Below are 13420 nucleotides of genomic sequence, written 5' to 3' on the forward strand. Positions count from 1 at the left end.
CTTCTTAATAATATCTAAAATTGTTCTTTTCTGCCCCTACCATTTCTAACACTCTCTCATTCGCTTTCCGCTCGACCCAGCTAATTCACTCCATTCTTCACCACATCCACATTTCGAAAGCTTCCAGTCGTTTTTAGTCATTTTTGCGTAATGTCCATATTTCAGACCCATACAGTATAATAAAATATAGTACAAGAAGCATTTTATGAGCCCTTTTCTGAACTTATATATATATATATATATATATATATATATATATATATATATATTTAATTATTAAAGATTAAAATGGTATTTCACAAATTTCTGTTCTCAACGACTTAGGAAATTTTAAGTAAACTTGAATAAGAAATCAGTAAGATCGAAACAAGTTGACTGCCATTGACAAAATGTGTGTTTAACATTGTGAGAGCCAATTATAGTGGAAGATAGTTAAAAAAAAAAAAAAAAAAAAAACAACAACAACAACAACGGCAATTTAAATTTCAGGTCTGTTTTTTGGTATCGTGGCTCACTAGGGATGATTCCATTCCGGGACCAAGTATCTGGGGAAAACATATATATGGTCTGAAAGCTCTTGCCATGAGAAGTACGAAACCGTTTTCAAATCACGGGCAAACCGACAACCTGACCCTATAAGGGGTCAGTTTTTTGGTGTTTGTGACCCTATGTATTGCATATTCGACAGAAGTAAAAAATGAATGTTACGATGCATCACGCGTAAGCGCCTGAGTCCATCATGTTCCTTTTTTGCTCATTGCTAGAACGTAACTTGGACAAGCGTTTGATAATATCGCTTTGCACCCAGATAAACCTATTTGGTAAATGTTGCCAACCAATTGTAAATATAATGTGGCTGATAGTTTCTGTACCATTCGATGTATATCAATGAAACGTGGCATAAACATAATTCGTCACTAGAAAAATATACTGTGGACGTATTCCTTTTCCAGAGAGTCCAGTTTGTTAGTGTTGCCAACCAACTATAAAAATGAAAACCAACTATAAAGCAGGTTTCGTACGATGAGACGTTTATGCACCAAGATTGGGAGAAACATCACATGAAATACCATTCATACCATTAGACAATATAAAATTATCATGAAGTAGTATACTACTATTTGAAGAAGTTCCATTTTGAAAACGTTAGCAATACTGACATACTGGGGTGCTTAGGGAAAGATAACAACCACAGAATGTTTGCTTTATGTCGAATGATGTTTATGCCAAGTTTTGTCTCTATGCATGCAATGATCAGGTAACCTTTCGAAATAACATATTTTAGAATGGTTGGCAACACTACTAAATTGTGTATTTGGGCACACACACACTATGTTTTCTATTGTCCAATACTGCTTCTGTCACATTTATTCTATATTCGTTCAATGGCACGCACCCCATTTGCAACATTGTGATGTTTACATTTGGTTGTCAACAACAAAACAACCTGACAACTTAGAATGGTTACCCTCAATGTGTTTTTGCTATAATGTCGTGTGATGTTTCTCAAAATCTTGGTGCATAAACATCTCATTGTACGAAACCTGCTTTATACCTTCTCATTTTTGCAGATGGTTGGCAACACTGACAAACTGGGCTCCTTGGAAGAGGAATACGTCCACAGTATATTTTTCTAGTGACAAATGATGTTTATGCCACGTTTCATAGATATACATCCAGTGGTATAGAAACCATCTGCTACATTGTATTTACAATTGGTTTGCAACACTGACCAAATAGGTTTGTCTGGTTGCAAAGTGATATTATCAAACGCTTGCCCGAGTTACGATCTAGCAATGAACGAAAAAGGAACATGATGGGCTCAGGCGCTTACGCGTGATGCATCGTAACATTCATTTTTACTTCTGTCGAACATGCAATACATAGAGTCACAAACACCAAAAAGCTGACCCTTTATAGGGTCAGGTTGTGGGTTTGCCCGTGATTTGAAAACGGTTTCGTATTTCTCTTGGCATGAGCTTTCAAACGATATATGGGTTTTCCCCAGATACTTGGTTCCGGAATGGAATCATCCCTAGTCAGTGGAGTAAGTTTACAACACCAAATAATGAATCAGATCCAAAATTGGACGAAGAGTTTTTGCTTATTACCCATCCATTTTGCAAACTTCAATATATCAACGTATAGAACTTAACAACTTTTACAAATATTTCACAAACTTTCTTCTTTACTTCTTATCTGATAATGTAAAGATGAGAGAATAATTAGATTCAGTCAATGAATTCATAAAATATGCCAGTTAATGTACTGTGCAATAGTACAACAACTAACTACCGTGTAAGCAATGTGCATAACAATGAGTCAGTAAACTAACCACTACCATTAGTCCGTTTCTATGAAGTATGAATAACTACTGCTTTGCAAAGCAAGGCTACAAGTACAAGGCAGCATTCAGAAACCTAAACAACTGGTTTACACACGTTAACAAATATCAGGTAGAACCCACCCACATAAGGGTATCACGGCCTCAAATAGTTATTGTGGTGAGACTCAAAACTGGGTGTTGCGGCTAAACGAAGATTCGTATTTGAGACCCATTTTTAGATCGTACAGTGATAAACCTGTTGTTCGATTCAAGGAGAAGAGAATGTCGAGAGGATACTTAACATTCTTGTGACACAATTACCTGTACAGTTACCATTGATTGAAAAATGAAATGAAATCTTTAAGTTTTACGTCCCACGTTTATGCCGGCTAGATTAAAGGAAACAGTGATACTGAGAAATGAATGAAACATGGAATGAAGAAGGTGGGAGAACCCCGAGAATACCTACGCCCACGGTGTTTGTCCGCCACAAAGTTCACTTGGCGCGACCTGGGGTCGAACCAAGGAACCCATGCACGAGAGGAGAACGCTCTACCACTGAGCCACTGGCCCACCATTGACTGAAAAATGTAAAATAATGGTGTATGTAATGGTTCTCACATTGTACGCCACGCCGCGGCGCCTACAGCGCAGCAAATTGGAGTCGAAATTTTGATTCCAGCATAGTTTAAGCCTATGGATTGAGTTTGAGGATACCATTAACAAATGAATCATGAAAAGAATGGATTAGAAGTAATGCATTAAAATATAAAGAACAATTTTGGTATGTTTTACTAATACTTTATTTAATAATGTATCAGATATAAATAATTAAATTAAATAAATGTAGCGAGTATTTTGGCAGTAGAACCCATACATAATGCTCTTGGCATAGTATTCGTGATTGCACATTTCCACACGTCATCAACCTTAAGATAATTGTCCTTTAGTCTTGTACATTGTTGACGTTGGTGTTCTTGTTGCTTGTCATGGCGACGTTGCTGGTTTCCTTGGATCCTGAGTCGTCGAAGCTTCCAAAGGATTCATCACTACCAATATGAGCCATTGGAGCACAACAGTGTGGCTCAGGTTCAGGGTTGGCCAACGTCTAGGAAAGAAAATAAGATATTACATTTAAAATAGGAAATGAAGCAACACATATTAAAGTTACGGTTTCCGTTAAAAAAAACTCGATGATTGTAAAACTATGAGAGAAGCAATTTTCTTGAGGATATCAATAATGTTGTTTATAATTACTTATTTGATACACTATGGACAGTACTTTTTACTCTTGTCTCATTCTCGGTGCAATAGTGGAAATCTGTTGTGGCGGATAAGAACTACTTGTCATGCCTACAATCAGACAAATTACGTAGAACGACCACGAATATGTGGTGATTAAGATTCACCTGCCACATCTGTAATATGGTAAACAAGATCTGCTTGTCGAACCCATGGTAAGACACATTACATAGATTCATCAGGCTATCCATGGTGTGGCGGTTAAGATACACCTGGCACATCTGTAATATGGCGAACAAGATCTACTTGTCGTACGTATGGTAAGATACGTTACATAGAATCATCACGCTATCCACATGGTGTGGCGGCTAAGATCCAGCTGGCACATCTGTGATATAGCGAACAAGATCTACTTGTCGTACCTATAGTAAGACACATTACATAGATTCATCAGGCTATCCATGGTGTGGCGACTAAGGTCCACCTGGCACATCTGTAATATGGCGAACAAGATCTACTTGTCGTACCTATAGTAAGACACATTATATAGATTCATCAGGCTATCCATGGTGTGGCGGTTAAGATACACCTGGCACATCTGTGATATGGCGATCAAGATCTACTTGTAGTACCTATAGTAAGACATTACATAGAACCATCAAGCTATCCCTGATGTTTCAGTTAAGATCTACGTGGCGCCTCTGTGATATGACGTATAAGAATCACTTGTCGTACCTGTGGTGAGACAAATTAAGCAGAATCATCAGGTTACCTATGGTATGGCGATTAAGATCCGCCTGGACCATCTATAATATCTTATCCTATGTATGGTTCTGTATACAAATTAAGGATAGAATTACATACTGAATATTTTGAACCGTTTTTGTGAAAGAAGTGACTGAATATGATACATTTGGTATTCTTTCTTAATTGTACAGTATACTGAAATTTTAAGCCTGAAATATTAACATCCAAAATTCAAGTTGTAATTACATAGAAGTAATTTGCTGTGAACTGTGTTTGTTATTTCATATTTGTGTGCCAAAAAACTTAAACAGTAGTCTTAATACTGTTCTCGTAGTTATCCATTTAATGCGGACGGCAAAACGTCTGGCGCATCTGTGATATGGCAAACAAGATCTACTTGCCGTGCTTAGTGTCTTACCGTAGGCACGACAAGTAGATCTTGTTCTACATATCACAGATGCGCCAGGTGGCGGCTAAGATCCACCTGGCGAATCTGTGATATGCCGAACTTGATCCACTTGTCGTGCCTATGGTAAAATATGCCTTAATAATAGCTGATGATTTAACATATATAATAGTTCATTAAAAAAAAAAAAAGAAGTGAATCAAAGGGAAATTACTGTACATTTAACTATTTTGTACTTCATTTACTACACTATATAGGGACATCAGCGTTCTTATTACTAGCTTACTACTGAGAAAAGTTATTGTGTAAAAACAAGGGGGAAAAATTAAGAAAGAAAATAACGCGTGTGCATTCCAGTATTGCATTTTATCCACTTCGTTTGAATAATGATAAAATATTCTTTTACTAATAACTAGAAAATGGAACTATATGTATTAATATAATTTTAAAAAAACAACTCACGCCAACTACTAAGATAAAACCCATTCTGAAGTATACTTAATCATACTTTTCGTTGTGGTACGGGCAGAACGATATTGCACTATATAGTTAATGAGATATAGCCAAAAATTAATATTATCTCTTATAACTTTTTTGTTTAACTATATACATAATTTCAGTAGGAGATAGAATGATTAGGTGTATACGGTTTGCAGATGATATGGCGCTTGTTCCAGAATGTGAACAGGAAATCAATAAGATGTTAGAAAATGTGAGGAAGGGCTGTGAAGAATTTGGGATGCAAATAAATGTTAGAAAGACAAAAAAGCCATGGTGATTGGAACGAAGGGGCCAGTGTCAAATATAGAAGTACGAGGGAGAAAATAGAAAAAGTGACTAGTTTTCGATACCTGGGTAATATTATTAGTGATGATATGAAGTGTGAACGTGAAATAAAAGCAAGGATAGGAGTGACAAAAGAAGCCTTTAGGAGAAAGAAAATATTATTTTGTGGGACCTTGAATAAAGAGTTGAGGAAAAGACTTGTAAAATGCTTCGTGTGGAGTATTGTGCTGTATGGGTCAGAAACTTGAACTTTACGCAAAAAGGATGAAAAACAACTGGAAGCTTTCGAAATATGAGTATGGAGAAGAATAGAAAGAATTAGCTCGGTCGAACGAAAAACGAATGAGAGGGTGTTAGAAATGATGGAGGTGAAAATAACAATTTTAGATATTATTAAGAAGAGGAAGAGAAACTGGTTGGAATATTGGGTAAGAAGGAACTGTATCATGAGGGACATGCTAAAGAGCAGGAAAAAGAGGGAGAAGGCGAAAGAGACTACAATTAATAGACTCAAACAGAGAAATTGTACGTGAAGACGAAGAAGTTAGCTGAACATCGTAGAGCATGATATCTCAGTTGCGGCAAGTGACCTGCTAATAATGGCAGAATACCTATGATGATGATGATGATATATAAAATATGATTGAAAGATAATACATATATTAATCAATAGATGGTATCGAGATTAATAAATTGAAATCCTTGATAGTGAATTCTCATGAGTAATTTTTAAGAAAAACAATTTTATGGCGCTAAAAACTATCTCGTTTGTTGCCAATAACAACTGATGTATGTTTTTTTTTAAATTCTGCTATAATATGTTACTTATATATGTACTGTATATCTGAAACGTATGCTGTTAAGCAACGAATTGAATCTAGTATCCTAATTGTGACACATACATATTTCAAACACTGATACACATATTCTTAACAGCAGCATACATATTTGATATTGTCAAGCATTGACGCACTACTACCTCGAAACTAGTGCTTTAAAATATGTGTACATATATGTGGAATTACGAGACTATCTGATGAGCTTGTGTCAGCCCTCAGAACATGTAGAAGAACATAATTGGTAAATGAGAGACATTAGTTTTCTCTTTAGGGTGCGGTGAAAACAAAAATACATTTTTTTTTCGTACGTAAAGTGAGTCCATATACTGAGTGTACTACATTAGATGTTGGCTATACTGAAATTTTAGACTTGAAATATTGAATAAAAGGTAATATTCAAAATTCAAGTCACAAATTATCACTTTGCAGTGAATGGTATTGTTGTACCACATTCATGTGACAAGGTGCTGGAAGAAGTTCACAAAGTGCAACACAAATTTATTAATGTGTTATTTTCGTAATTTTATTAACTAACACAGTACAAATAAATACAATAAATATAGTGGATTGAAATTGATTGGCTGTGCAAAGGAATGTTATTTTGTTTTTTGCATCGTGTGAAGAAACACTTCTTCTCGAGGACCACCATCTTCATCACTCAATTTTGCCGCTCAATTCTCAACATTGTTTACGTTCGTGTTCTTATTCTTTGACATCGCCATGTTGGCTGTTTCACCAGATCCCATCTCCATACTGTCTCCACAACAGCCAGGCTCAGCAACAGGAGAGCTAAAAGTCTTTATTTCAAAACAAACAAACAAATAAATAAGTAATAAATAACAATACATTTACTACAAGCTGAAACATATATCGCTACATGGAGCTATCATAACAAATAAATGATATCATTATAGAAAATTATGTACCAGTAACGTAACTTCTTTCTGTCGCTAACACCAAGCTAACCGTGTCTAAACAAGTTTACTGTGAAGATTAACTGAGTCGTCCAGTTTCGAAACGGCTCTTGTGCATTTATATCAAATCCCAGAAAACCGAGAAAAACTGTAGGATCAATGCGTTTTGTAGAACTGGAAATATTTGAGGATGTTCAAGTTTTTCACATGAACACACCCAGTTCTTCAAAATATACAGATCCTACATTTTTATCTAAGTTTTCTGGAATTTGCTGTAAATGGACAGGAGCCGTTTTTGGAACTTTACGACTCAACTACAAAATTATACATAAAAAACACAGTTGTCATTTTAAAAGTGTATTTTGGTCTCAAATGTCCAGTACCGTATTTTGTATCTGATAAAGAAATTGTAAGTAGCTTGTAATACAGTATTTTAAGGGTCATTGCACAGTTTATTTGGTCTTGGACCTCCGTGGAGGATGGGGACCAAGAAGTGAAATTTTTCCATGGTTTTTCCACAGACAGTTAGCCTGTCTTTATGATAGTGAAATTTTAAATATTATGTACGGTACTATATTTTCTATAGTATTCTGGGAAGATAGATTTCAGAAACTAACACAAAATTTTTTTTTAAAAAATAGTAAAATTGAACCAAAGTTCTTTTGTAGTTAATAGCAAATTTCCATAAAATTTTGGAAAATTAATATAAAGTGAATGCAATGGTTACAGACAGTGGTGTGAATAGGAATGGTATAATTTCGTATGCATTTATGAAATTATGAATACTGTAATGTTTGCTCTTATATTACTCAAATTGATCAGTAATGGGAACAACACAAATGGGAATAACAAGTGACAACACAAATGTACAATCAAGTATGAATGTTGATTTTGTGAAGTATTGTTTCAACAATAAAAATACAATTAAATACAATAAAATAGTACGTACCATTGCAAAGCATGCAACAACAACGAAAAGAAGAACAATGCTTTTCAAGCTGGCCATTGTTATAGAAGCTAGAAAAAAGAAAGAGAAAAAAAGATTAAACATAGGAGCGTGACACATGTCAACTTTGCTCTTTCAGAATTTTTTTTTAACAAAAAGAAAAAAAACTGCTTAGAAGACAATGTCATGTCTCTTGAAAAATGCAGAAATCATATTTCCTGCCTTTTTGGCTCCTATCTCTTGTGTCAATCATTTCTGCCAAAGTAAGATATTTTTATTATGTGAAATATTCCAAATAATTAGTGGCGCAGCGTGGTTTTCTACTTAAGGTAATGCATTATACTATTTACTTAGGAAAAGCAGCACTTTCTTGGACGTTACGCCCATATAAACGATATTTCCTTTTATTTACATGCAACTTCTTTCATAAATCTTGAAACATAGCTAAATACTCAGTCATTTTTTTTTAAAGTAAAGGATGTGTAAGCTTATCCATTCCTGGTATTTCTGACCACATTCAAATTCTTCTTTAAAAAATTAAAGTATTTGTATAGTAGAACAAAGAATGGTGTATATATATTATCTGACATCAAATTGTCCTAAATTCAACTGAAATACACTATTTCATGTCGGTAGGAGGTCAAAAGTGAAAAATTAATACTTCTGGAAGTAGCTACATAGTTTTACAGAATTTAGCTCGCTGAAATCAATATTTAATTTATATAAATGAGTAAATAACGTTTGAATAATTTATCATATTAATTTTTAAAAGTTTTTTGAGATATAGTTAGAAATCATTACATGATTCATTTGTTTAGAATGATATGTAAAAAGAAAGAAAAGCTTTGGAGGTAAAATTCAGTTGAACTTGTATCAGTTTTGTAATGTTTTACATCTACTGATTTCAATATTACTATTCCAATTTTAACGATATGTAAAGCAAAATGCTCGTTCGTCATTGGTAATATATGCAAGTAATACTTATTTTTACAATAATTTATCGTTTTTTCCTTATTAACGTACGAATTACCTGTTGATAGTTGTCTGTCATAATTTTAGATTATTACCATAATCTTACTAATTCTCTCACTGAATTACTTTACTTCATCAAAATTTGGTAATGTTTAATAATCATTGAATGTTTAATGTTGAAGTAATTATATTTTAGCATTCTGATCTTACTATGACATACCTACAGTACTATGAATAATGTAGGTATTTACAAACATGGAAAACTAAACTTTTGGTATATTCGAAAACTACGAGTATTAGAGAACGTGTGTGTAATTTACGACTCAACTCAAATATTTTCCCAATGAGAAAGGAACAACAAAGTATTGTAATGAAACATAATGCTGACGCTTCTGCGGCTGTTGCAAAGAGTTATTTGAGTTACAGATGCGAAAATGCGTCCCTGCGAGTTACAACATGCCATAATTTTAGAGAATACCTGATAATATTTATGTATAAATCTAAAAAGAAAATATTTTTTTTTAACTACTGATTCGCCGGTCCTGTATGACCACATCTGCCCTCGTGAGTTGGTTTAGAGTTTAACGTCCCTTTCAGTAGCGAGGCTATATGAGACAGGACCTATTGAGTAACGTGGAATCCGAAATACATTAACTCCCTCCGGGAATGGAACCCGGGTCTTCCACACCAAAGTCGGGTACGTTAACCGTTTAGCCACGAAAGAGCTCATCTGCCCTCATACTAGTTTCAGATGTGTAATTATGGAAATTTCAAACATACAATTATGTTAATACTGAATACACTAAAGTCAGGTCGATATTTTAAAGATGCCTTTATGGTCATGAGATTTCTTTTGTACCGGTACTTTTTAATTTCCACGAATATCTTAAGGAGTTAAAATTCACCGTTTTATATTATCTTAATCATGCTTTTCAATTTAATAAATTTTTAAAGAATTTAAATTGAAAAATGTTATTTGGCATGAAATGGTTGAATATAGTAACTTATCACTTTGAATTAATTATGTGATTTCATGTTATACTGAACACTTACCTTTGAAACTAGGCTGTTGTTTTGCTGATTGAAGCAAGTGCTCGAATGTGCTGATGAGCTAACAACTTAGGCTCTTTATACATAAAATCACCTGAGGAGCGGTCATCATATTTGATACCAATTAAAAATTCCTAACTCATCAAGCCACATGAACCGTCAATACAAAACACATTACATGTAGTAGATTATTGGCATTTCTTTGTATTTCTTTATCAAACTTGACCCAATAGATAGCCCGGATTCAATACAGGTTTTGTGGATAGTATGTGAACCTACACCAAGTTGTGGAATGTGGATTTCTAATCTGAATGACCTCGTGAACTTGGTCACCTGAAAAAGCTATCCATGTATTTTGTTGTGTGTTGTGTTGTTAAAAAAAGAAAAAAAACTGGTTCCTGGGTATTTGTTTTCCTTGTACTCTATTCGAACTATATTATTTTCAACTACACATGTCGAATCATATTATTGTCTACAATCCTTCCTGATGGAATCCATGATAACTGTTTGGTTTTAGAATGTTTTGCGTTTGAGAGGATTTAGTCTGCCTGTAGGAAACAAACCTAGTTGAGAGTAGAAAATGTGAGACTGCGCCAAAGAATCAAACTCGGGTTTCAATTTATCTTTTTTTCTTTAATTTCCCACGTTTATACTTTGTTGAATTTTAGTGTCCCTCTTTCAGCACCGAAGTAGACCTAGAATTTAAGGGGGAATCCAAAATAGCATAAAGTATTCAATATTCGCCTTTCCCGGGAAGTGAACCCCATATTTTAACTTTTATCATTAATATTTTTGCGAATTTGTTAAAGTTCAGTTTCATATTCTTCATAGTAATTTTCAATCCGGTTTGTTATTTATATAATAGTCTCTAATAACAACAGATATAACCTGGACGCAATTTATTTGAAAAGAATAAATTTTTCATATTCTCCGTAAAAATTTTGTACATGCTGTCTTCTAAAAGCAAAATTCTCAGTTGCTTGACGTAACCAATATCAATATTAATTTTACCTTGACTCACTGGTGAGCGACCTCGAAATTTTGCTTATCACAGTACTTTCTATCTCGGCTTTTCTCAGTATTTTACTCGAAAGCAGGTTGTAACTCATCTAAATCTAGAGATGAGGTCACGAGACCAGTAGAAGATCAGTGGCGCCGATTTTTCTGCATATCTTTGGGAATGGGTAAGGCGTTTAAGTACGTCTGGTTCCTTGTAAGATATTGAAGCAAATATCCAACCAAAAAAATGTAGATTTTTGGGAAACTCAAGCCAACTTTGGAGGGGTCCAAGCCCCCTCAACCCCTCCTTGATTGGCACGTGTGAGTAATATGGCCAGTTTTTTGTTGTTTCAAATCGTCATTTGAAAGTTAAGAAACATGGTTGGAGAGTTTTCTTGTTTATTTTGGTTTTTCAATGTGTTGGTTGGTTTGACGCAGATTTCCATTCTACGCTGTTGCAGTGTTTGTAGATTTCCTTAACAAAATTTGCCCTCGACTGACACAAAACTTTCCCTTTTTCTTATCACATTTTCCCTAGTTTATTGAGTGCCCAATTCCTGTGACAGAAGTTATGCGATAAGATAAATTTAGCTATATTTAAGGAAGTGCCAAGTACATGTTTTATTCATTTCCTTTGTGTTTGTATTTATAAAAATTTTCCTTCACTTTTTTTTTTTTTTAACAAGAAAAATTCACCCAACCAGCAATGGGTGCAAATTATGCTACTTTGAACACACTCAAACTATTGCTATTGTATTGGTGTATTTCTGAAGACAAAAAAGAAACACTTAAAGCATTTACATTGGTCACTCAGTCAGCGGCAGAATTTCTCCGGATTTTCACGTTTTATCGAAATATTCCCTTTTTCCCCTTTTTAATAAATTTACATTATGAAATTTCCTTAGGTTAGAGAAATTTCCCTCAAACTATGAACACTGCGCTGTTGTCATTCAGAGTTCATTATTTTGTAGTTTTCTACCCTATCTTGTATTATTTGGTCCATCTGGCCTTCCACTAGCTACTTTCCCTTAACTGCTATTCTCTCCATAGCTAATACCGTGATCCCTCCATATAACATGCTGTACCTAATCACCACGTCTTATCTTTTCAAAACGGGGACGATGGTCCTGTAAGTCAATTCTCTTGGAGGAAAAGTCGTGTAGTGAGTAAACAGCTTATACTTTGAGGATTGACGTTGCATGATAGTATGTACACCCACCAAGTGTACCGGATTCGAAATCCGGTAGTGGATCGAAGCCCACGTTAACGAAGTCGCGTTCTTCATAAGCACGGTGCTGTATAAGGACGCAAAATCACAATCCTAAAGTCAGACGCTTCCTCTGGAAATAATCTTCGGTTGGAACTCATTTTATCATCATATGAAATGTACCATACCACAATAATAGATAATATTATTCTACACCTGAAAATACGAATCGGAAGAACTTTCAGTGCTGCCAACCATAGAAATTACAGTGTGGCCAGAATATGAATTACCAAAAAATCTAGGTTAACTCAATGACTAGAAAAATGAACTCAATGGTAATTGATGATTTATCATGTTGTCTTTGCTCTTTGTTAACTGCTTTTTAAATAATAGTATGTGTATTTATTTTGTAATAAACAAGAAATGTAATTTTAATAACTTTCTGTATCTTCTAATATAAATAAAATAAAGAGATTGTTTGTGTGCTTGTCTGTCTGTGTGCGGCCTGAGGACAAGACGAGTGGACCTAGAGTTACCAAATTTTGGCCAGGGGTACCTTGGTCCAAGCTCCAGATCAAGACAAAGCGCTTTTTCAAATTTCGAACCAGGGGGTATCAGGGGGCGTTTACAGGGACCAGCCTGGGGTCTGGCCTGAGAGTTAACAAATTTTGGTCACGGGTACCTTGGTCCAGGCCTCAGGCCAAGACGAAGAGCTTTTTTTTAAATTCGAACCAGGGGGTCTCAGGGGGCGTTTACCGGGACATGTAAAAGTAGTAGAAAATGACCGATATTAGTGTCGAATGCATAGTTTTCGCGGTCGCCTAGATCAATGGTGAAACTTCGATCGCATTCACCTCATTCAGCTGCGGGCCTGGGGCCACCGGGGGTGTGTGATACCGAGACCAGGGGCGTCATTTAGGGAGGGCAGGAGGGGGCAATTACCCCCCCAAGAGTTTGAGTAATACATATGCTTTAATAGATTGTCT

The 13420-nt window shown here is 35.1% G+C and overlaps 1 protein-coding gene and 1 long non-coding RNA gene across 3 annotated transcripts in view; one reads left to right on the forward strand and one right to left on the reverse strand.

The window, feature by feature from the left end:
- Positions 1-13420, forward strand: part of LOC145692895 (calcium/calmodulin-dependent protein kinase kinase 1-like) — a 1130736-nt gene that overhangs the window by 864421 nt on the left and 252895 nt on the right. The window lies entirely within an intron of this gene.
- Positions 7011-10263, reverse strand: LOC145691731 (uncharacterized). The gene is made up of 3 exons (XR_014132517.1): positions 10232-10263; positions 8210-8277; positions 7011-7143 (listed from the first exon to the last, which is right to left on the reverse strand). It is a non-coding gene; the product is annotated as an uncharacterized LOC145691731 (long non-coding RNA).

The sequence above is a fragment of the Thermobia domestica genome, chromosome 8, assembly GCF_964235325.1.
Source record: "Thermobia domestica chromosome 8, izTheDome1.hap1.1, whole genome shotgun sequence".
NCBI lineage: Eukaryota > Metazoa > Arthropoda > Insecta > Zygentoma > Lepismatidae > Thermobia > Thermobia domestica.